The sequence below is a fragment of the Hypanus sabinus genome, chromosome 2, assembly GCF_030144855.1.
Source record: "Hypanus sabinus isolate sHypSab1 chromosome 2, sHypSab1.hap1, whole genome shotgun sequence".
Lineage (NCBI taxonomy): Eukaryota > Metazoa > Chordata > Chondrichthyes > Myliobatiformes > Dasyatidae > Hypanus > Hypanus sabinus.
Genome location: NC_082707.1, coordinates 163,852,661 through 163,877,410, shown reverse-complemented (window position 1 = coordinate 163,877,410; position 24,750 = coordinate 163,852,661). Strand labels below are relative to the sequence as shown.

General features: G+C 41.0%; 1 protein-coding gene across 3 annotated transcripts in view; it reads left to right on the top strand.

Annotated features, from left to right (window-relative positions):
- Positions 1-456: 456 nt before the first annotated feature.
- Positions 457-24,750, top strand: part of LOC132386084 (inverted formin-2-like) — a 98,575-nt gene continuing 74,281 nt past the window's right edge. For 2 of the 3 annotated variants that reach the window (XM_059958412.1, XM_059958383.1), the window contains exon 1: positions 457-592. The gene's annotated coding sequence lies outside the window, so the exon portion shown is untranslated. The remainder of the gene's footprint in view (positions 593-24,750) is intronic. The other variant, XM_059958403.1, reaches the window with a different exon arrangement.

Genomic DNA, 24,750 nt, shown 5'->3' with positions numbered 1-24,750 from the left:
GCGTTAATATTTGCAGTCCCCTGAATTCAACACATTTCGCGAAATACAGCACACAAGTGCAGTGTGCCACATTTGATTGCACTCAAGTATTAAAAATCCCTAAACAAATTTGTTGGATTTATCATTTCCAAGCCATTAATTGCAATGGTCATTCAATAATTATTTTATTTAGAGAACAGTAATCTTTCTGAAGATACGGTACATTTCTACAAGATTCTACAGAGAAGCCAAGATATTATTGTTAAGAATATCATGTGACCAAAATTTAGGATGCATGTTTCTCCCAGATATGAACTAAGACTCCACATAGTTACTTCTGATCCGTTTCAGAGGAATCCACAGCAGATTCTTACGGCGTAAGAAAATTCTAATCAATGGCACAGGGTGGAGGGGAGGAGCAGGGTGGCTACACCCAGCATGAGCAACGCTGGTTGAAAAGGGAGTACAGCTGTTGCTATATTTGCTGCTCAGAATAATTACCAAGACTGCAAGAGCAACACAAAGAACTGACAGAAAAAAGCTGGATAAAACTTAGTTTTAATGACTCCTTAGGGAAGATCAAAATCTACGTCTGTACAACTGGATTTTAATGGTAAGTAGCTTAACTCTGCTGTACTGTATTCTAATTCAGAGAAGTTTTAAAAGTAGTTTGATTGGAATTCTGCCTTGAAGCTTAAATGTATTTAAATGAAATATGACAAATGTTCCAGTGCTAAATTAATTGATACTTTACGTTCTCGACAGAGAAGAGTCACCATCTCAATACGCATCAATAATTTGCTTTACAGGGTATGGGGGTTTCTGTTTTGTATTCACATATAGCAGTTAGTTGCCAGGCAGTTAATTCCACATATGACTGTGATATCAAAATTAGTTGTTCTGTGCCATAGCTGTGGCAGAGAATCATCTAAGTCCAGAAGCTGATCAGGTTTAACATTCTACTTGAAGGCTCTTATTTCTGACAGCACACCACACCCTGTTCACTGAAGTGCCAAACTAGCTACAGCCCTTCCTAAATCAGAGTTAAGAATGCTGCAGAAATAGACAGAGTTTACTTGGAATCATTGAAGTTTGCTCGTCACATTACAGGAAAAGAACTAAAGTAAACTTGCAAGGGTTAAAAGGAACAACATCAGAATTCTCAGTGGATTACATAACGAAAAAAAATGCAGAGGTTTTTGTGACACCACCCTAGACAAAGAAATTTTTTAGTCGTTAAAGTCACAGTGAATCTGGTATGACTAAGCGTTCCTATAGCTTTCGCCTATGGACATCAAGTGGATAGAAACTCATATGGTACAAATTTTAGCTCAAAGATGTTAGTCACTGACAATTACAATTGTATTTATTTTTGTTGAATCACTTCCTCTGTTTGACAGCAATGTCCAGTGACTTAGTTAAGAATAGATTTATCTGCCTAATAATAACTAAGATCTTCCGAAGCAGCTTTCATATGACTTGCTTATCCTGGAGAAAGTATGGTTGTCAAACAACATCTCTGACATAAATTACTAAAGTTGGGACAGCAATGAACTTGTGGAGTGACCACAATACAGTCTGATCAACCCCGAGGGGATAAGATAAATTGATGATACACCATACTTTGTCAAATTTTTGAATGACATTGAAGGAAGCCATTTGACCTATCCAGTCTATGTCAGCTCTCAGACCAATCCTGTTCTCCCATTTCTTTCCCTATAACCCATGACACTGATAATGAAAAGGTTGGGAAAAAGAAAATGTCGTCCTGCCCATTGCTGTGATAAAAGATATAATGCTGACACAGCAGTTCAATTACTGGATGTGCCATCTAAAAGCTTGGATTCAAAACTCAGAGAGACCTGTTTAGATCTCACTATAGCATAGATGGATTTTTTTAAAAAGACTTCTGACTGTGGGAGAGTTAGTAGAACTTCATATCTTCAGCTGCCCAGTTTCAATCTTAAACTCCGGTGATGTGTATGCACCTTCTTTCTGTCAATCTCTGCGTTTCCCAGAACAAGAACAGATACTTTAGCCCATGATGTTGTGTCATACTAAGTAAGCTAACAACATTTAATTGGCACCTAATAAAGGCAAGCATTCCATACACATACTTTATCATCCTATCAACTGGTGTAGCCAATTTCAGAGAGCAATGAGCTTGGGCCCTGAGATCTTTAGCATCAACACCACTAAACATCCTACCATTAATTGTGTACTTTCCCTTTACATTTGACCTTCCAAAGTGCAACACCTCACACTTGTTCAGACTAAACACATTTCTTCCATTTCTCCACCTATCTCTGCCACTGATCTACATCTCGCTATAATTTTGGGCATCCTCCTTTGCATGGCCAGTGGTGAGGCTCCGTTGGTTAGAGATGGAATGACGTGTTTAGAAAGAGGTGATATAGAGTCAGAGAATGTTGAATCTTTTTGGGTGGAGTTAAGAAATTTCAAGAGTAACAAAACATTATGGGAATCATATCTAGGCCTCCAAATAGTACCCATGATGTAGGGTTCAATTTATCTAAATGGAGAAAAGATTCAAACACCAGAAGAGCAGAGGGAGAGAAGTCCTCAGGCAAGACTCCTGGAAGGTTACTTTACCGGTTGAGCCTGTGGTAAAGTAGGCAAATGCAACATTAGCCTTCATTTCAAATGGAATAGAATATAAAAGCCTAGAAACTGGTCAGGCCACACTTGGTGTATGGTCAACAGTTTTGGGCCCTAAGTCTCAGAAAAGGTGTGTTGTCATTGGAGAGAGTCCAGCAGAGGCTCACAATGATGATTCTGGGAATAAAGATGTTAACATATGAGGAGCGTTTGGCAGCTTTGGCCCTGTACTCACTGAAATTTAGAAGAATGTAGGGGAATCTCATTGAAGCCTACCAAATGTTGAAAGGACTAGATAAGGTGGATGTGGAGAGAGTGTTTCCTATGATGGGGGTGTCCAGAACTAGAGGGCACAGCCTCAAAATTGAGGAGCTACATTTTAGAACAGATGTAAGGAGGACTTTTTTTTAGGCAGAGTGTAGTGAATCTGTGGAATACTCATGAGTATACTTAAAGCAAAAATTGATAGTTTCCTGATCACTCAGGGCATCAAAGGTTATGGCAAGAAGGCAGATGTATGGGGTTGATTGGGTTCTAGGATCAGCCATGATGGAATGGCAGAGCAGACTTGATGGGCTGAATGGCTTAATTCTGCTCCCATGTTTTAAGATATTATGGTCTATCCACAACATTACCAATCTCTGTACCATCTGTAAACATACTCATCTGCTCATCCATATAATTTTTTAATTATTTAATTATAGCATATCAATGACAGCAGAGGTCTCAGTACAGAAATCCATTAGTCATGGACCTCCAGCCAGGCATCCCAAAGACATACAGATTGATAGGCTAATTTGATCACTGTGAATTTTCCATACTATGTAGCTGAGAGGTAGAATCTAGGGGAGTTGTGGGGAATTTCAGGGGGATAACATGGAATTAGTGTAAGTTTAACAAAAATGTGTGTTTGACGGTTAGTACTGATTTAATGGGCCAAAGGGTCTATTTCCATGCTGTCTGACTCAAATAATAATGACTAGAAAACTGTTTGATTGTTGTAAAAACCCATTGGGTTCACCAGTGATCTGCAGGAGAGGGAATTCATCATTCATATACAGCCCTGCTTATTCCGTTATTTTTTCTCAGTTCAAGCTGGTAAAACCTGAGGTACTGGCATGGCAATTTATCAATTGCTAGGAACATTCGGACTATCCTTGTGGTATTTAGTATTGTGACTTTCTGAAGATTTACGTAGATATTACTGTATAGCCCTAATTGTTTAAATTGATTGTGTAGTGCCTTGGGGACAATACCAGTTGTAAATATTACTATTGGGACAATGTATACCCTGTTCATGCTCCATAGTTTTTCAATTTCCTCTTTTAACTCAGCATATTTCTGGCGTTTTTCGTTTATTGATATCTGTAGGTTATGTGTGTCTGGAATGGCTATATCTACTGAGTAAGTTGTTCTTGCTTGTTTATCCTGTAATATCATATCCAGGCAACTATTATGGATTGTCCTATCTGTAATAACAGATCAGCCATAATATAATTAGTGGTATTCTGACTTTAAAACTCGATCACGCTTGTAGTTAGAGTAAGATGTGATTTCTTTTATAAGTTTGTATTTTAAAGCAAGACTTTGGTGAATGATATTTGCTGTGTGCATGTGCCTGTGTAAGTAATCAGATTAAGACCATAAGACCATTGACCATAAGACAATGGAGCAGAAGTCGGCCATTCGGCCCATCGAGTCTGCTCCGCCATTTCATCATGAGCTGATCCAATCTCCCCTTTAGTCCCATTCCCCCACCTTTTCACCATAATCTTTGATGCCCTGACTACTCAGATACCTATCAATCTCTGCCTTAAATACACCCAATGACTTGGCCTCCACTGCCGCCCGTGGCGACAAATTCCATAGATTCACTATCCTCTGGATAAAATTTTTTCGCATCTTTGTTCTGAATGGGTGCCCTGCAATCCTCAAGTCATGTCCTCGCGTACTAGACTCTCCCACCATGGGAAACAACTTTGCCACATCCACTCTGTCCATGCCTTTCAACACTCAAAACACTAAGTTAAACTGCTACAGGTTCCTGTAATATGTTGGGTTGTTTCTGGCTTTTCTTGGCATTTTCTGCATTTATTCCCTTGAATATGTTGGTCTTTTATTATGTATTTTTGATAATGTTTGTGTTAACCACCTGGTCTTGTACAAAGAGCCCTTCGATTTCTGGGAAGAGGTCTCCAACTCTGAGCCAGGCATTCGATACTTCCCTGTTAACAGCTAGTCTGTTAAGATCATGGGGATATCTTCCACAGAGGGTCATGCTCTTTCACTGGATAACTTTTTCTTCAATACTGATAACTTCTTAATTTTTTGGAGTGTGCTCTCACTTAAATTTAGTGGTGTATACTTCTTATCAGAATTGCACACATTTGTGTGGAGTGCTGATTCCTGTTTTTGTTGATGAAAATATATCCCTAGAAATTTTATCTGACTGCTGTGTAGATTTTTAATGGCTGTTATTCCTCTTCCCCCTTCTGTCCTCGATTGTACATTATGTTTTCTGAAATTTGTTACTTCAGTTCTTATTTTTCTTGTAAATTTTTCAAATTGGCTATTATTATTATTTATGTTTTCTCAGCATCAAGCTGGTAAAACCTGCAGTATGGGCATAGCAACTTACTTCTCAATTGCTACAAACTTTTGGACTTCTCTAGTGTGTTTAATATTGTGACTTTCTGAAGATTTACTGTGTAGTGCTAATTGTTTAATGCTATTGTGAAGTGACTTGGAGATGACACAAGTTATGGACGTTACTATTGGGACAATGTATACCCTGTTCATGTTCCAAAGTCTTTCAATTTCCTCTTTTAATTCAGCATATTTCTGGTGTTTTTCACTTATTGATTTCTGTAAGTTTTGTCTGTTTGGAATGGCTATATCTCTAAAGTAATTTGTTTCTGCTTGTTTATCCTGTATTATTTTATTATTAGTGTAACTCCAAGCACCATTGCAATTGACACTTAAAAGGTGAAGCAAGTCACTCATTTGCAAAATTTCTGCTATGAAATAGAGACAGAGAAGTACTGAATTTGTGAAAAAGTTTCTCCCAATCTAGAACCCCTTTCTACCTTACCTCACACCAGACTACAGCCTTGCTACTTCAAGAATTAGCATCCCAAACTCATTGCCAGTGTAGCACCTGTAGACCATTTTATCCTGTTGTCTCCGAAGGCAGAGTTAATAAACAAAAACCTTTTACAGAAGGAAGCCATCCAACAACAGTAGCTGGAGAAGTAGACATATTGTGTTATTAAAAAGTACACTCATTATTTACCACTATCAACTTGCCTGTTAATTGCCCTGGAAATTCAGCTTATTTTCCATCTTTAAACTTCCTGACCCAGAAATGGAAGTGGTAATCAGAAATCAAGTTTCGAGCAGAATTGAATGAATCCCAGATGGTTCCTCTGTATTCTGAAATATGGCCTAAACAAGATGGGAATTGAAACTCATAACCCTCATTTGAAAGTTCAATGCTACAATTTTGCAGATGCTTACAATAACTGATTCTTTAACACACCAGGTTTTGAAACGGTTTCTTCATTTAAAAAAAAATTATATCAGAGTTTACAATACAATCACAAAAATAACAGTTATATAGCCCTTAATTTAGAAAAAGTCCCAATGTTGTTAAGTATCATAATAAGTAGTTCAGTGGACAAGTCTCTAAAATATTTTGGCCTATTCAGTTGAAGAATTAAGTTTCATTCCCATATCAGCAGCTGAGGAATTTAATTTCAAATAAACTGGAGCAAAAAGCTATCAGGAATAAAATAAATCAAATGTTGTCAAAAACTTGTTTTCTGTTGTCTTTCAGGGAATAAAATCTGCCATTGAAAGTCGTGCCAATTTTTTGACTCAATTCGGTTGAATCTTGCATCATTTCTTTCAGGGTTTCCAATAGATCAGCTTTGAGAATACTCAAATTATCACATGACTGCCCAATATTCTCTATTCTTCCATTTGTCTTGTTGGAATAAGTTTATCTGCATAAAATAGAAGACAGAAAGTAGGGTGAAAAGTTGTCATTCTGGCTGGTGGGCATGATCAGAGGTGTTCTCCAAGGATTGGGGCTAGGACCACTGCTGTTTGAGATATATGATCTGGTGGAAAACATAAGTGGGTGGATTTACAAACTTGTGAATGACAGCAAGATTGGTCTCATTGTAGAGAGTATAAAGGACTGTCAGAGAATACAGTGAAATATGGATTTGTTTTAGATATGGGTAGAGAAGATAGAGTTTAACCCGCACATCTTAGCATGTTGCACTTTGTGAGGTCAAATGAAAAGAGAAAGTATAGAGTTAATGGTCAGCCCCTTAACAGCACTAGGGCACAGAGGGATTTTGGAATCTAGCTCCATAGTTCATTGAAAGTGGCTGCACAAGTGAATAAAATGGGAAAGAATGCATATGGAATTCTTGCCTTCTTTGGTAAGGGTTTTGTGTTTATGAGTAAGGAAGTCATACTACAGCTACATAAAACTTCAGTCAGTCAGCACTTGAAGCATTGTGTGCAATTCTGGTCACTCCATTATAGAAAGCACATGGGGACAATGGAGAAGATGCAGAAGCTCATTAGGAGGCTGCCTGTCTATGAAACTTGCAAAGCTTGGATTGTCCTCCTAGAGAGGAGGCTGATAGATGTCTTTTAAATTATTAGAGTCCTGATTTAATATGAGACCCTAGGGTCTATCCAAACCAAAACCCTGCCTCAACAGTTCTGTGTGAGCAGCACTTATCACGGGACACAGCGCTTATGTTGATGGTAATTAGCAGGACTTCAAGCAATGCAGCTATAATCTGCGCAAAGTCATCAAGGCAGTGAAACAACAATACAGGGACAAGACCCAGACACAACTCTCCACCAATAACACACGCAGCTTAAGGCAAGGTCTGCATGCCTTCGCAGGCTTCAAAGCTAAATGCAGTGGTGTTTCCAATATCACTGCCTCTCTCCCAGATGAGCTAAATCTTTTTTTCGCTTGGTTCAATGTTGCCAACACTGAGCCCCCGAGGAGAGCTTTTGAAGCCACCTGGACCTTGGTCATCTCTGAGGCTGAAGTACATGGGTGTTTCCAATGAGTGGACAGCCGTAAGGCTGCAGGACCAGGTGGCATCCCAGGGCAAGTTCCCAGAATATGCGCGGCACAACTGGCAGGTGTGTTTATAGACATTTTCAATCTCTCCCTCTCTCAGTGTAGAGTGCCCTCCTGCTTCAAAACATCCACCATTGTCCCTGTGCCTAAAAAGACCAAGGTAGCATGTCTGAACGACTGGCGTCCTGTCACACTTACCTCAATAATAGGCAATGCTTTGAGAGGCTGGTCAAGAACTACATCTGCAGCATGCTACCACCCACACTGGACCCCCTACAATTTGCCTACCGACAGAACCGATCAATAGATGACAAAATAACCACAGCTCTACACACTGTCCTTACACATCTGGAGAGGAGGGATGCTTATGTGAGAATGCTGTCCTTGGACTACAGTTCAGCATTCAACACCATAATTCCCTCCAGGCTCGACAGGAAGCTCAGAGACCTCGGCCTTGACCCTGCCTTGTGCAGTTAGATCCTGGACTTCCTGTCAGATCACTGTCAGGTGGTAAGAGTGGGCTCCCTCACCTCCACTCCTCTGACTCTCAACACAGGAGCCCATCAGGGCTGTGTCCTAAGCCCCCCTCCTTTACTCTCTGTATACCTAAGACTGTGTCACCACCCACAGTTCCAATCTGCCAATTAAATTTGCTGATGACACTACATTGATTGGTCTAATCTCAAATATAACAAGTCAGCCTACAGAGAAGAAGTCATCACCCTGACACAGTGGTGTCAAGAAAACAACCTCTCCCTTAATGTCGCAAAAACAAAGGAGCTGGTTGTGGATTACAGGAGGAATGGAGACTGGCTAACCCCCATTGACATCAATGGATCTGGGGTTGACAGGGTGAACAGCTTTAGGTTCCTCAGCATACACATCACCGAGGATCTCACGTGGCCTGTACATCCCAGCTGTGTGGTGAAAAAAGCACAACAGCACCTCTCTCACCTCAGACGGTTGAAGAAGTTTGGTCTGGGCCCTCAAGTTCTACGAACTTTCTATCGGGATACACTTGAAAGCATCCTGACTGGCTGCATCACTGCCTGGTATGGGAACTGTACTTCCCTCAATCGCAGGACTCTGCAGAGAGTGGTGCAGACAGCCCAGTGCATCTGTAGATGTGAACTTCCCACTATTCAGGACACCTTAAGATTCAAGATTCAAAAACTTTATTGTCATTCTAACTGTACATCAGCTCTGCAGGGCAGAATAAGACAGCATTTCCCAGGAGCAGTGCAATCATAACATAACAAACACAACACTAAATAATAAACATAACAATAAATAGTAAAACACAACAGCCACATGTCAGTTAAAAACAAGTTATAAGTGTCCAGTGCAAGTTAAAAGTGTCCAAAGCAGAGTCAGGTAGAGCAGCTATTTAGCAGTCTGATTGCCTGTGGGAGGAAACTGTTTAGTAACCTTGTGGTTTTAGTTTTGATGCTCCTGTAACGTTTACCTGATGGCAGAGGAACAAACAGTTCATGGAGAGGCTGTGAGGGGTCTTTAATGATGTATCGTGTCTTCTGGAGGCATCGACTCTGAAAGAGGTCTTGGACAGAAGATAGGGAGACCCCAATAACCTTCTCTGCTCCCCTAACCACCCTCTGCAAGGCTTTTTTGTCGGCAGCACTGCAGCTGGAGTACCAGGTTGTGAAGCAAAAGGTCAGCACACTCTCAACCATGCCTCCGTAGAATGTAGTTACAAGGACAGGTGTGTAAAAAGGGCCCAAAGGATCATTGGGGACCTGATTCACCCCAACCACAAACAGTTCCAGCGCTAACATCCAGAAAATGCTAACACAGCATAAAAGCCGGGACCAACAGGCTCTGGAACAGTTTCTTCCACCAGGCCATCAGACTGATTAATTCATGCTGACACAATTGTATTTCTATTTTATATTGACTGCCCTGTTGTACATACTATTTATTACAAATTACTATATATTGCACATTGCACATTTAGACAGAGATGTGACATTAAGATTTTCACTCCTCATATATGTGAAGGATGTAATAAAGGCAATTCAATTCAATATATAGAGATGGTAGTCAGAATCTTTTTCCCAGGATAGAAATACCAGATGCCAGAGGATATGCTTTTAAGGTTAGAGGGAAAAAGTTTAAAGCAGGGATTCCCAACCTGGGATCCACATATCCATTGTTTAATGGTTTAGGCCCAAGGCATAAAAAAGATTGGGAATCCCTGGTTTAATGTGACCCAAGGGGCGAGTTTATTATTTTTTTTAAAACGCAGAGAGTGGATACCTGCCTTGACTGGGTTACCAGATGTAATAGTAGAATTAGAGAGTTTGGTGAAGTTTAAGGAGCTTTTAGTTAGATACATGAATATGAAGGGAATGGATGGTATACAGGAGGAGGACATATAGTATTAATTAGCATCAAGATTAGCACAACATCATGGGCTGAATGGCCTGGCCAGTGCTCTACTGTTCTGTTCTATATAATCTCTTGCCACAAAGTTAGTTAACTATGTTGTCACAACATAGTTCAGCTATCACTCCAACATCTGATTTCCAAATGACAAATTGGACAACTCCTGTCAACACACAAACTCTATCATGTTGTTTGAATTGTTTCTTCCATGCCTTCAGTCATCTCAGCTGTTGGTTATTCTCACCTTAAGCTTTGGTTGAACTAACCTCATTTTTCTCCCAGATCTTGTACATGGCCGGAATATACTTTGGAATAGAGAACAGCTGAAATGTACAGTTTGCTTATGAATGGTTCATTTCTAAACCTAAGGAGTCCTGAGAGATTCTGCAGATGCTGGAAATCCAGAGTAACACATACAAAATGCTGGAGGAACTCAGCAGGTCAGATAGCATCCATGGAAAGGAATACAGTCGAAATTTTGGGCCAAGGCCCTTCCTGAGTCCTGATGAAGGGACTTGGCCCAAAACGTTGACTGTTTATAATTTCCCTACCTGAAGTAGGGAGAAGCAAACACTAGTTTCACTCCTTGAGTTATTAGCCCAGTAAAGCTGCAGCACAGGGCTACTTGCATGTAATAAAGAATACAGTGGAGAAAGTAATGTCAAAACTCAAAGGATCAGATCAAAGCTCTGCAGTCTTGACATGTTCATTTGAGATTGGTGATGACCAACTAATCAACCAAATGGATAAGGAGTTTCTAAGATGATGCCCATCCTCAACATTGGTGGGGTCTAACATGAGAGTGCTAAAGAAAGGACTGAAGCATTTTCAGCCATATTCAGCCAGAAATACCAAATATGTCACCATCTTGGCTTCCTTCTGTAATCCCAGCCCAGAGAATGTAGTCATGGGCTAATGTAATTCATTCCATGTGACAAATAAGTAATGACAACACAATACAACTAAGGCTATAGGACCAGCAACATCTCAGCTGTATCCCGGAGGGCTTGTGCACCAGAACCAGGTATAGCTCTAGTTAAGCTGTTGGCGTACAGTTAAGGTACACAACAATATCAAAAATTGCTTCGGTATTTCCTGTGCACAAACTCCAGTGTGGGGAGTCACCACCCATCGGTCTACTCTCAACGGATGAAAGAAAGTGATGGAAAGTGTCACCAACAGAGATTTCAAATGGCATTTCTTCATCACCCAGTTCTAGCCATGGACCAAAGAACAGAGTTTCAGAGATGAAGTGGAAGTAACTGCCCTCAGTACCAAAGCATTCTTTGACTTTGAGTGTAACAGCAAAGAGTCCTGGAACATTGAGTCAAAGGGAAAACATTTGTGCTTCTCATCACACTTTGCCAAAAGGGTGATTGTACTTGTCAGGCATCAGGAGACTGCAGCTAGAGTCTTTGAATACACTGTCTTCAGCATAACATCAGCCGCTTCAGCTTCCATCTATCATATGAAATGAAGGGGATAATCACTGTTGACTTGCTCAATAATTCAATAATTGATTTTATTCATAATACCACCCAGACCTGCATGTAAAAAATCTCAATAACCTGCAGGCACAGGTTGATAAGTAGTTAGTAATGTTCATGCTGCAGCAGATGTAGGTAATGACAGAACAATGGAGAATGGACACACCCTTTGGCTCACGATGTTATGCCAAACTATTAAACCAGTGACTCCTAATTAAGCTTTCTTGCACATGAACATGTCCCTCTCTGCATATTCATATGCCTAAGAGTCTCTGAAATGTTCCTATGTTACCTACCTTCACACTACCCCGGCATCCCACCACTCTCTGTGTACAAAGCTTTCCTTGCCCATCTCAATTCTACTTACCCCTTAAATACATGCTCTCTAGTACTAGACATTTTAATTCTGGCAAAGAGCCAATCCTGGCTGTCTACTCTAACTATGCTTCATATAATTTTATAAACTTCTATCAAATCTCCCCTCAGCCTCTGCTGCTCAAGATAAGATAGCCATAACTATCCAACTTCCCTTTCAAACCAGGCAACATTCTGGTAAACCTCCCCAAAGTTTCCACATCCTCCAAATCTATTTCGGGCGAGTCCACATCTGACATGCGGAGGGTGTTTAAAAACCAACTGCATGGGGTACTGGACAGTTATAAGAACATAAGAGATAGGAGCAGGAGTAGGCCAATCGGCCCCTCAAGCCTGCTCCGCCATTCAACAAGATCATGGCTGATCCAATCTTAACTCCAGTTTTCACCGAATCCCACAAAGCAACAGTGCCAACCAACAGGGCACCATGCCGCCCATTTTATTTTATTATTCATCCCACCCAAACCCATGTGATCACCCGGGGAAAAAAAAAACGATTTGCCAATTGAGGAGAAAAAATATGGAAAATTCCTCTCTGACTCATCCAGGCTATCGAAAACTGGTCCAGGAGATCACATGGCTGATCTAAACCTAGCCTCATGTTCACTTACCTGCTTGCTCACCGTATCCCCTAACGCCATTTTTATCCAGGAAAATGTCTATCTCCGTTTTGAATTTATTGAGTGTAGTAGCTTCCACAGCTCTCTGGGGCAATAAATTCCACGGCCCCACTACCCTCTGAGTGAAGAAATTTCTCCTCATCTCAGTCCTGGAACGGCATCCCCTTATTTTAAGATTATGCCCCCTAGTCCTAGTTTCACCCATCATTGGGAACATTCTCCCCGCATCCACCCGATCAAGCCCCTTCACAATCTTATATGTTTCAATGAGATCGCCTCTCATTCTTCGGAACTCCAATGAGTAGAGTCCCAATCTACTCAACCTCTCATCATACATCAACCCACCCATCCCCGGAATTAACCTAGTGAACCTTCTCTGCACTGCCTTGAGAGCCAGTATGTCCTTTCTTAAATATGGACACCAGAACTGCACACAGTACTCCAGGTGTAGTCTCACCAATACCCGGTACAACTGCAGTAAGACCTCCCTGTTCTTATACTCCATCCCCCTAGCAATAAAAGCCAGCAGTCCATTGGCCTTCTTGACCACCTGCTGCACTTGCATACTAACTTCTTGTGCTTCCTGCACCAGGACCCCCAGATCCCTTTGCACAGAAGCACTTTCCAGTTTCTCTCCATTTAGATAATAACTTGCTCTATAATTTTTCCTACCAAAGTGCAAGACCTCACACTTGTCAATATTATATTTCATCTGCCAAATATCTGCCCAATCACTCAGCCTATCTATGTCCCCCTGCAGGGTTTCAATGTCCTCTGCACTCATTACACTCCCTCCCATCTTTGTGTCATCAGCAAACTTCGATACGTTGCACTTAGTCCCTTTCTCCAAATCATTAATATAGATTGTAAAGAGTTGGGGTCCCAACACCGACCCCTGCGGAACACCACTAGTCACCAACTGCCAGTCTGAGAATAAACCATTTATCCCAATTCTGTTTTCTGTTAGAAAGCCAATCCTCCACCCATGCCAGAATATTATCCCCAATCCAGTGATTTTTTACTTTAAGTAATAATCTTTGGTGTGGCACCTTGTCAAATGCCTTTTGGAAGTCCAAATACACCACATCCACTGGTTCCCCTTTATCTACCCTATATGTTATGTCCTCAAAGAACTCCAACAAATTTGTCAAACATGACTTCCCTTTTGTAAAGCCATGCTGACTTTGTCCTATTAAGCTATGTTTATCCAAATGCCCTGTTACTGTTTCCTTAATTATCGATTCCAACATTTTGCCAACCACAGATGTTAGGCTAACTGGCCTATAATTCCCAGCCTTCTGTCTATTGCCCTTTTTAAATAAAGGAGTTACATTAGCATTTTTCCAATCTGCCGGGACCATTGCCGAGTCCAGCGAGTTTTGAAAAATTATCACTAATGCATCCACAATCCCGACCGCCACTTCCCTTAAGACCCTAGGACGCAAGCCATCCGGTCCAGGGCATTTATCCACCTTCAGTCCCATTAATTTATCAAGTACCATTTCCTTGGTGATTTGAATCATAGTTAGCTTCTCTCCCCCTAGAGCCCCCTGTTTATCCAGTGTTGGGATATTTTAAGTGTCCTCTACTGTAAAAACTGATACAAAATATTTGTTCAGCGTTTCCGCCATCTCCATGTCCCCTACCATTAATTTCCCAGTCTCATCTTCTAGGGGACCAACATTTACTTTAGCCACCCTTTTTCTTTTTATGTAACTATAAAAACTCTTACTATCTCCTTTTATGTTTTTCGCCAATTTACTTTCATAATCTATCTTCCCCTTCTTAATCAATCTTTTTGTTATTTGCTGCTGATCTTTAAAAGCTTCTCGATCTTCAATCTTCCCACTAGGTTTAGCTACTTTATATAACTTTCTTTTTAGTCGTATACTTTGCTTTATTTCTTTACTTAGCCACGGATAACTATTTTTTCTTTTACACCCTTTTTTCTTCAGTGGAATATATTTTTCTTGATAGTTGTAAAATAACTCCTTAAATATACACCACTGATCAAGTACCGATCTACCCTTTAATCTATTTTCCCAATCCATCTTAAGCAATTCCACTCTCATACCATCATAGTCTCCTTTATTTAAGCTCAGTACGCTTGTTTGAGATCCAACCCTCTCATCCTCTAATTGAATATGGAATTCGACCATGTTATGGTCACTCATTCCAAGGGGATCCTTTACTAGGACATTTTTTATTAGTCCTGTCTCATTACACAGGACCAGATCTAAGACTGCTTGCCCCCTTGTCAGCTCAGTAACGTATTGTTCAAGGAACCCATCTCGAATACACTCAATAAACTCTTCTTCAAGGCTGCTGTGACCGACTTGATTAGTCCAGTCAATATGAAAGTTAAAATCCCCCATAATTATAGCTGTTCCCTTATTACAAGCCCCAACTATTTCCTGATTTATGCTCCGACCAACTGAGTTACAGCTGTTTGGAAGCCTATAGACTACTCCCACCACTGCTTTTTTCCTTTTACTATTTCTTATTTCTACCCAAATTGTTTCGTTATCCTAATCCTTTGAGCCGATATCATTTCACTTTATTGCAGTGATTTCTTGCTTTATTAACATAGCCACCCCACCTCCTTTTCCTTCTTGCCTGTCTCTCCTAATTGTCGAATACCCTTGTATGTTTAATTCCCAGTCCTGGTCACCCTGCAGCCATGTTTCTGTAATTGCCACAATATCATAACCATACGTAATTATTTGTACCGTCAACTCATCAATTTTATTCCTAATTCTACGTGCATTCAAATAAAGGACTTTCAAATATGTTTGACACTTATTTCCTACCTTTTCCTTTTGTACAACTTTACGCTTATCTCCGTACATTCTTTCCCCTCCTGACGCACTGTCTTTTTTATTTCTCCACTTTTACCTACATCCATTACCTTCTCCATTGTCTTTTTAATTATTTGCTCTCTAGAATCCTCCCCCCCACTAGTTAGTTTAAAGACCTCTCTGCAGCCCTAGTTATATGATTCGCCAGGACACTAACCCCAGCCCGGTTCAGGTGAAGCCCGTCCCTCCGGAACAGTTCTCTCCTGTCCCAGTACTGGTGCCAGTGTCCCAAGAAGCAAAACCCACTTCTCCCACACCAGTCTTTGAGCCACGCATTTAACTCCCTAATTTTATTTAACCTAGCCAAATTTGCTCGTGGCTCAGGTAATAATCCAGAGATTATTACCCTTGAGGTTCTGTTTTTTAATTTGACCCCTAGCTGCTCATATTCCTGTAACAGACCCTTCTTCCTTGTCCTATCTTTGTCATTAGTACCGACGTGTACTAAGACAACTGGATCCTCGCCCTCCCACTGCAAGTTTCTCTCCAGCCCAGAAGAGATGTCCTTAACCCTGGCACCAGGCAGGCAACATAGCCTTCGAGACTCTCGCTCTCGGTTGCAGAGAACCCTATCTATCCCCCTGACGATACTGTCCCCTATTACTACAACATTTCCATTGACTCCCCCCTCTGGAACAAACACTTGAAGCAAATGTAGTCGCCGTGTCCCTCAATGGGGTCTACCGGTTCCCACATATCGCAGCAGTAACACATCACCTGCTCCATGCTATATTGTTAATTTAATGTACCAGTATTAGTTATGCAAGAACACTTTGCCCCAATACAGCTAACTATCACACTATTTAACAATACTTTTAAAGTTATAAGTGTAAAAGGAAGCAGGACTACTTACCAATACTTACCAAGCAACTAGCTGTGAGAGCTCTGCAGCTCCGGTCTTCCTCGCCTCACCCGGTTCCGCCGAAGCCCGTCGAGCCAAAGCCCTTAGGTCTCCACTCTACTCCCGGCTCACTCCACTGCCCGCAACGACGGGCATTATGTTCCAGTATGAAGGAAGAACAAGAGTGACAGATGTGGGTATCAAGTGAGGGGGTGTACTTAATCAAGAAGAAAAAGAAAATATGTAATGATTAGGAACTTAAAATCAAACAAAGCTCTTGAGAATTATAAAGATCCCAGAAAAGACTTCAAGAAGAGAATTAAGAAAGCTTGGAGGAGCTATGAAAAGTTCCTGACAAGTAAAATTAGAGAGAATTTACAACTAAAGGGCTTCCTCTACATTGGTGAGACCCGTCGTAAATAGGGGACTGCTTTGTTAAGCACCTCCACTCTATCCACCCAAAGCAGAACATTTTATTCCAATTCCCATTCCAGTCCCGACATGTTAGTCCGTGGCCTCCTCTCATCCCAAGATGAGGCCACCCTCGGGATGGAGGAGCAATACCTTATGAATATCAGTTTCTCCTTCTGCTAAAAAAAAACTCCCTCCCCCTTCTTCTATTCCAGACTCTGGCCTCTCACCTCTTCTCACCTACTTATCACCTCCCTCTGGTGCCCTTCCTCAATCGCTTCCCCTATGGTTTACTCTCCTCTCCTATCAGATTCATTTATCTTTCCCACCCAGCTGACTTCCCCTATCACCTTCTAACTACCTGCCCTCCTCTCCCCCCACTTTTTATTCTGGCATCTCCCACCTTTCCTTTCAGTCCTGAAGAAAGGTTTCAGCCCGAAATGTTGACTGCTGGTTCACTTCCATGGATGCAGCCTAACCTGTTGAGATCCCCCAGCATTTTGTGTGTGTTGCTTCGGATTTCCAGCACCTGCAGATTTCCTTGTGCTTAAAATTAAAGAGGATCCCAAGGCATTCTATTTACACATCAAGGTCAAGTGCACAAGTAGGGAATGGGCAAAGAAACATGTGTTAAAGGTAGAGGATGTGGTCCTAAACGAGTAGCTTGCATCAGTATTTAGCAAGAAGGACATGGAAGACAGAGAGATCAGTGTGGAGTGTGCTCATTTGCTAAATCATTTCAAGATAAAGGCGACAGCATTGGGTCTCTTAAAGAAAACTAAGATGCATAGGTACCCAAGGTCTGATAGGATATGTCCCAAGTTTTGAGAGAGTCAAGAGATGAGATTACTGGGGCCTTAACCAATATCTCCCCATCCACTCTAGCCGCAGGTGAGGTCCCAGAGGACTGCAGAATAGCTAATTTGTTTCTTTATTCAAGAAGGGAACCAGGGATAATCCTGGAAACTATAGATCTGCAAGTCTCATGTCAGTGGTGGGAAGTTACTGGAGAGGATTCGTGAGGATAGGACTTCTGAGCATTTGGAAAATCATGGCCCAATTAGGAACAGTCTGCATGGCTTTGTACAGGGCAAGTGTGTCTCACTAACTTGACTGAGTTTTTAAAGGAGGTATGAAGGTGATTAATGGAGCTGTGGATATGGTCTACAGAGATTCTAATAAGGCTTTTAACAAGGTTCCTCTAAAAAGACTCATCCAGAAGATGCATGGGATCCATGGTGAATTGGCTGTTTGGATTCAGAACTGGCTTGCCATAGAAGACGGAGGTCACTGGTCAATCAAATTTACTCTGGCTGGAGGTCAGTGACTAGTGGTGTTCCACTGGGACCTCTGCTGTTAGTGATGTGTATGAATGACCTGGATGAAAATGTAGTTAGATGGATAAGGAAGTTTTCAGATGACACAAAGATTGGTGGTGTTGCAGAGAGTGCAGAAAACTGGCAAAGGACACAACAGGATATGGACCAGTTGCAGCTATGGGCAGAGATGTGGCAAATGGAGTTTAAACCGGGCAATGAAGAGTTTCACTTTGGGAGACCAGATGTAAAGAGAATGTACAATTTGAATGGTATTGCCCTTAACTGTGTTGATATGCAGAGAGATCTTGGGGTCCAAGTCCGTTGCTCTCTGAAACTGGGTTAATAGGGTGGTAATGAAGGCATATAGCAAGCTTGTTTTTATTAGCTGAAGAACTACGTCAGAAAATTATGTTGCAAACACTACTCTGGTTAGGCTGCATCTGGAGTATTACTTTCTGTTCTGGTCCCCCCACTATAGGAAGGATGTTGAGGCTTTGGGGAGGGTGCAGAAGGGGTTTATCAGGATGTTGCCTGGTTTAGAGGGTATGTGCCATAAGGAGATTTTGGACAAACGGGTTGCTTTAACCAGAGTGACAGAGATCTGACATTTATAACTTTATGAGAGGTACCGTATAGACAGAATAGACAGGCAGAATCTTGTCCCAGGATTGTAATATCTAATACCGGAGGGCATGCATATAATGCGAGAAGGGCAAGTTCTATGGGGGTGTGCAGGATAAGTGTTTTTTTTGAACAGCACAGGGATGTAGAGTTCAACGATAGAGGAGTTCAAGGCTCCTAGGTAGGCAAATGCGTCTGCTGGAAATAGAAAGATAAATTTCAAAGTAAATTTATTATTGATGTATGAATATGTCACTATATACTAGCTTGAGATTCATTTTCTTGCAGGCATTTATAGTAAGACTTAGAAATGTAATAGAATCAATGAAAAATTATGCACAAAGACTACAGACAATGTACAAAAAAAAACAAAGTGCTGATAGATTAAAAAATACTTAATTGATTAATTAATACTGATGGCATGAGTTATAGAGTCCTTGAAAGTGCTTCCATAGATTGTGGAATCAGTTCAGAATTGGGGAGAATGAATTTATCGATGCTGGTTCAAAAGCCTGATGGTTACAGGGTAATAATTGTCACTGAACCTGGTGGTGTGGGACCTAAAGCTCCTGTACCTCCTTTCCAATGGCAGTAGAGAGAAGAGAGCTTGGCCTGGATGGGGAGAATCCTTGATCATAGATACTATTTTCTTGTGGCAGCATTCCTTGCAGATGTGCTCAATGGAGGGGAGGGCTTTCCTTCTAATGAACTGGGTAGTATTCCACTACTTTTTGGAGGCTTTTCCATTCATAGGAGTTTGTGTTTCTATACCAGTTGGGATACTCTCCACTATGCAACTATATAAGTTTATAAATGTCTTATATGACATGCTGAGTCCATGCAAACTTCTAAGATGGTGGAGGTGATGTCATATCTTCTTTGTGATGGCATTTATGTGCTGGTCCTAGGACAGATTCTCCGTTATGATAACCCCAAGGAATTTAAAGTTACCAGCACTCTCCACCTCCAATTTCTGAAAGAGGACTGGTTCACGGACCTTTGGTTTCTTCTTCCTGAAAAGGACATTGTGTAGAATGAAGGGATTAGGTTAGTTGAACATTAGATTACTAACTTAATAGGTTTGACACAACATTGTAGTCTGAAAGTCCTGCTCCTTTGCTGTGCTATTTCATGCTCAATCCTTCCCATAATGAGGTGACCAGAATCCAATTCAATTCCCCTTAAGTGAAGCCTAAACAGTGTTTTATAAATCTATAACATAACCTTTTGGCTTTTGTTCTCAAAGCTTCAACAAATGAAGTCATGCATGCCAAACATCTTCTTTACCACTCCATCAGTCCATACAGCTGCTTTCAGGAAGCCAGGAACCTGCACCCAGTGGCCCACCTGTTCATCAATGCTGTTAAGGATCTTGCAGTTAACTGTGTACTCTGCCTTTAATTTTGGATCTCCAAAAGTGCTGCACCTCATACTAACCAGGATTAAACTCTATTTGCCACTTCTCTGACCATACCTGCACCATTTCCATCATAAAATGTTTAATCTTGCACCCTTGATAATCAGTGAGATTTTCATTCACAAGTCCTCCACTATCAACATCCAGTCAGCCACCACAGACCAGAAACTCAATTAAGCCAGGCTCATGACTACTCCGGCTACAAGAGCAGATTAAAGGTAAGGTATGCTTTGGAAAAGATTCACCTCCTGACATGTCAATCCCTTTCCACCATCTGCAAGTTGCAAGTCAGAGGACTGATAGAATACAGGAACTAGAAACACCCAAGTTCATCAGCACCAAAACAGATCAATGTCTACATAGAGCAGGGGCTCCCACCTGGGGTCCAAGGACCCCCAGTTAATGGTAGGTGTCCATGACATAAGAAAGTCGAGAATCCCTCACCTAGAGGGATCCTGCCACAGACTTCCTACAGACACCCCCGCCCCTCCAAAAAATCTGAAGATCCCTACCTACACTTTGGAGTCACTAATTGTTGGATATTACCATCCTGTTTAGGAATTTCAAGATAGGATGGTCTCTGGTGCTTAATGGTGATCTGGGTAACTTTATCTTAGTATTAGTTTAGAACTGAATGATTGGAGACCTGAGAGTGAAGTAGTTCCTGATTTCTGCTGTTCACTAAACCCCTCTGTCAGACCCTGCTGATACGTTTGAATCTCCGGTAGCCACATGCTCATAATAACTATGGACCATCATTTACAGATACAGGTTATACTTCAAACTCTCCAAAACTCATTGGTAATTGGAATAATCTCCTGGAATTAGAGGAAGTACCTTGCCTCATTTCAATAGGGTGACAAGAAATAGATGAACCAATGCTGAGTCACACTGAGTGTAGACAACATTTACTTGTGTAACCAGAACAAATATATTTTTTTAAAAAAGCACATAACCTTTATCCTCCAAAAATTCCTTTAAAATATAAAGCTTATTGTTGAGGAAGTCACAAAATCCATCCTTGACAGACTTTGCCAATTTGAGTCAGAGACAGCTTTTATGCACTACCTCCAAAAAAATCCCCCAAGAATACTACAAAACTTCCCAAGCAAAACCATGCCTCATCATACTGTATGTGGGTAACATTGCTTCACATTTCCCCATACTTCCAGGAACTTGAATCAAAAGGATAATTCTGAAATAAACTTTCCAATTTGCAAAAAAACCATTTGACCTAAATGGAGCAAATCCAGAAAAAATCCCTCTTTGAAGTTGAGAGAAAAATTGTCATGTTTATAATTATTTTATGGAAAATCCCTGGGGCTGTTTTACATTTTTAGTTGATAATTTGTGATAGACTGGTTCACCCAAATGGTTTTGTGTAGCATTTCACAGCTGCATAGCAGAATCTCTCTACAGCATTATTGATGCAGCCTTTATGCCTGAATGCATCTTAAATAAGTTGATCATCACTTTATGATTTCTACTAATAAAAATGACAGTCATACTGACACTTAAACTGCACTGGATTGCATATGGGTTCAACTAACGTGAAAACTACATTGAGAATTCAGACAGAATGATCTTTATGCATTTCTATTATTTGTCAAGCAGATGTGTTTAACATAGAGGGAGTGGGGTAGGAGTTCCTTGGGCAGTACCATTTGTTCAGCATGTTATATTTATGCCAGTGATAGACTCCACGCTTTTTTGTAAACAGAAAACAGTGAAAATCTTTACAAATATAAACACAATCACTTGGCATTTACTTTTCATGACCATTGATACCCTGCTAATCCTTTAAATTGCTAATCCTACAGCACTTAAGACCATAGGACTGTTGCTGCTAAATCTCATTGATTTCTACTTTACAGATAATGAAAACTTGGTAAAGTTATTCCACCTGAGTTCTTAAAGGGTTTTACCAACAGACTATAAAACGTACGGATGGTGACAGGTGAAAAAGACCAGCTGGACCATTTGGCCTGTCCAACACAAAAATGACGCAATTCAGCATTCTTTGCCCTCATACTGTGCAACGACCTGCAGAAAATAACTTTCTAGAAGAGAGTTTTTTTAAAAAAGTTATTTCAAGTAATATGGAATTCTAGAAATATCTCTCCAGTTCCTTGAGGGATAAAAAAAATAATTCCATTAGAAACAGTCAACATGAGGCACAGGGTCCAAGATCCCAGCTATTTTGTGCACAGTGATAGCCTTCCTCAAAACATGGACTAGGAATCTGCGTTCACTGAATATGCTCTTGCTCCAAAGCTCCGTTACTATCTGCAAAAAATAAGAACCTTCTAGATATTCAACTTTCCATTCTTTCTGTAATTTTTAGGCACTTTTCCTCCTCTACTTAACATCTCAAAATTAAATAGTCTATTCACACATATGCAGCATTCATAATTTTAAATATCCTTATCAAATCTCTTAGAACACCATGTTTTTTGGAATACAAGTATCTCTCTCGGCCAATGATAATAACTACGTTGTGTTGTAAGCCTCCTCTGGATTATTTCCAAGGTCTCTTCAAGCAATCTCAAAGCTGGACACTGTACTTTAAAGAACATTGAACTCACACTACAGTACTACAAAGATAATAGATATCCTTTAGTATCAGCCATTGGACCCCATTTGTGTAAATTGGAACCTCATGGCATGCTACATGCAACTTGCAAGTTTAAATGACAGTGTTCCAAATGTATCCTCTTTGCCTTAAATAAGCAGGACGTGGTGATAACGTATACAGTTGTGCAATACACATTTAATGCCAACCTTGTCAAATTAGTCTGTGAGCACTCAGTTAACCGTGAGCCAAGCACATGTTCTCTAGCAAACAGAAGGAGAGCATTCAGCCTTCAAGTCTACGCCAGCTCTCACAGCAATCCCACAAATCCCCTCCCCCCCCCCACTTGTTTTGTCTCTGTTACCATTTTCTCTAATTTGCCCATTAAATTCCACTACCCAGATTCACCCGCACTGGACGTAATTTACAGCAACCAATTAACTCTCCAACCAGCACACTTTTGGGATGTGGGTGGAGAGCATTGCAGTCAGGTGGTCAGAGGGAGAATGTGCAAACTCCGCACGGACAGCACCGGAGATCCAGATCGAACACAACTCAGTAGGGCTGTAACTAAGTGCTGCGCTGCTATGCTGCTCAATTGGGTCTGAAAACAGCAGGCAGAAGCCTTGCATTTATAAATCTTTAAGTGATCTGCAATGAGATGCCAAGCTTCCACAGTGCCACAAAAATGCTAACATCAACAAGGGGAAGCTTAACAGCTTGCCATTGGCATTCAATAGAACTGGCATTGTGTACTCTCCCACTATAAAAATCCTGTTTGAAAGGAACTGGATCAATCACTTGACTGCTATGACTACCAAAGCACATTGGAAGCAGGATATTTTACAGTAAGAACTCAACTTTTAACTTCCCAAAGGTCTTCAACCTGTCATCGTTTCGGTAGAATGAATTCTACTAATCTCTAAGAGTACAAATGCAAAGATACTGATTTTTTTTAAAGTTTTTTATTTAGGGAAAAACAACTCTGCATTATCACTCATCGAAATCACCCTGAACATTCATTATAGCTCAATATCAATGCAAGGATTCCACTGGTATGAGATAATGGCAACAACATACATTCACCAGCACACCGAAAATCTTTAACCCCTTCACTTCTCCTCTAGAAGGGAGAGCAATTGCTCAAGCATTCCGACTTCTAACATGGAAAATACAGTACACACAGTGGACACTTTATTAGGTACAGGAGTGGAACCTGGGGTCCTCTTCTGCTGTAGTAACCCATTCACTTCAAAGTTATGCAAGTTGTATGTTCAGAGATGCTCTTCTGAACACCGATGCTGTAACATAGGGTTATTTGAATGACTGTCACCTTCCTGTCAGCCTAACCCAGTCTGGCCATTCTCATCTGATCTTTCTCATCCATAAGGCATTTTTGCCCATAGAACTGCTGTTCACCAGATGTGTTTTTGTCTTTTTTTTACAACATTCTCTGTAAACTCTAGAGATTGTACATGAAGATGTACAGATGTACTGTTCAAATATGATGGCAGAATATAGTATTAATGGTAAGACTCTTAGCAGTGTGGAGGATCAGAGGGATCTTGGGGTCCGAGTCCATAGGATGGTCAAAGCAGCTGCGCAGGTGGACTCTGTGGTTAAGAAGGCATACAGTGTATTGGCCTTCATCAATTGTGGAATTGAAATTAGGAGTCGAGAGGTAACGTTGCAGCTATATAGGACCCTGGTCAGACCTCACTTGGAGTACTGTGCTCAGTTCTGGTCGCCTCACTACAGGAAGGATGTGGAAGCCATAGAAAGAGAGTAGAGGAGATTTACAAGGATGTTGCCTGGATTGGGGAGCATGCCTTCTGACAATAGGTTGAGTGAACTCAGCCTTTTCTCCTCGGAGTGACTGAGGATGAGAGGTGACCTGATAGAGGTGTAGAGGATGTGAGGCATTGATCGTGTGGATAGTCAGAGGCTTTTTCCCAGGGCTGAAATGGTTGCCACAAGAGGGCACAGGTTTAAGGTACTGGGAGGTAGGTACAGAGGAGATGTCATGGCTAGGGTTTTTACTCAGAGAGAGGTGAGTGCATGGAATGGGCTGCCAGCAACGGTGGTGGAGGCGGATACAATAGGATCTTTTAA